The following is a 1291-nucleotide window of genomic DNA, read 5'->3' on the forward strand; positions in this document are numbered from 1 at the left end:
TTGTAATAAAATTACAAATAAATAAATTTTTATAAATTTGGAAAATTTTCAAACTTTTTTTTTTTTTTTAAATCCACAAAGGGGAATTCATTTTCCAAAAAAAAAAAAAAAAAAAAAGAAATCAAATAACCGACGAGAAAATGGAAAAAAATCAATGGAAATTTTAAATTCCTATAAAAAAAAATCCAAAAAAAAGGAATACGATAGCAAAAAATATAATGAGAAAAAAAGTAAAAATTTTCTTTGAAATTCTCTTCCCTTCTCCCCTCCTCTCTTCTCAAAAAAAAAACACAAAATCCAAAAGATCAAAAAATTTTTCCAAAAAAAAAAAATTTTTTCCTTTTCCTTTTACGATAAAAAAATTTTCTCTCCTTTTTTTTCAAATTTTAATATTTATGAATAATTTAAAAAAAAAAAAAAATTATATGTGTTGATACCGTTTCAAATCTTTTTCCCCTTTCTCCCCAAAAAATTCAAAAAAAAAAAAAAAAATTTCATTTCAATGAGAATAATAATAATTAAATTTGACTCTTGATAATAATCACTTTCAATGAAAACTATTCATCCGTGATTAACTCTCATCCTCCTTCGAATCAACCTTTTCCCCCTTTTAAGCGGTCATAAAGAAAACCGGAAGAAGATGATAAAGAAAAATCGAGTTTCCTGTAGTTAAAATTTACATTACATCATTTTCTCTCATCCTCTCTTTCTCACTTCCCATTCTTTCCCTTTTTCTTTCTTTTTTTTGTACATGAATAATTAATTAAAATTTCCTCTTTTTTTTTATTTTACCCCCCCCCATTTTCCACCCCCCGTTAAATTTAAAATTTGAAAAATTGTTTAAATAATTTTTAATTACATTTTCCTATTTATTTTACGAGTGGAAATTTTTTTACTGCTGGACCTGGAATCTCCCGGATGTCCTAATTTAAAATTACGACCTGAAAAATTTCAAAGCAAATAAAAAAAAAAGGATGAAGAAGAAGAAGAAAAAAAAAAAAAAAACCGCCGTCGCGATCGTAAAACAAATTAACAAACTAAAAATTTTATATGAAACCTTTTTTTTTTTTTTTTTGATCCTTTCGTGAAAATATTATATTATAGGTTATTTTTACCTGCAAACCTTTTCCGGTCCTTTTTTTTCGTCACTCTATCTCACTTTTTTTATATTTTTTCGAAGGTTAAACAAAAAATTTTCAAAAAAAAAAAAAAAAAATCGAAAATTTTGCGGATTATCAACGAATGTTTGATAAAGAAATATAAAAAACGACATTTTGTAATTGTCCAGAAT

The sequence above is a fragment of the Pediculus humanus genome, genomic scaffold (genome assembly GCF_000006295.1).
Source record: "Pediculus humanus corporis 1103172108256 genomic scaffold, whole genome shotgun sequence".
Taxonomy (NCBI): domain Eukaryota; kingdom Metazoa; phylum Arthropoda; class Insecta; order Psocodea; family Pediculidae; genus Pediculus; species Pediculus humanus.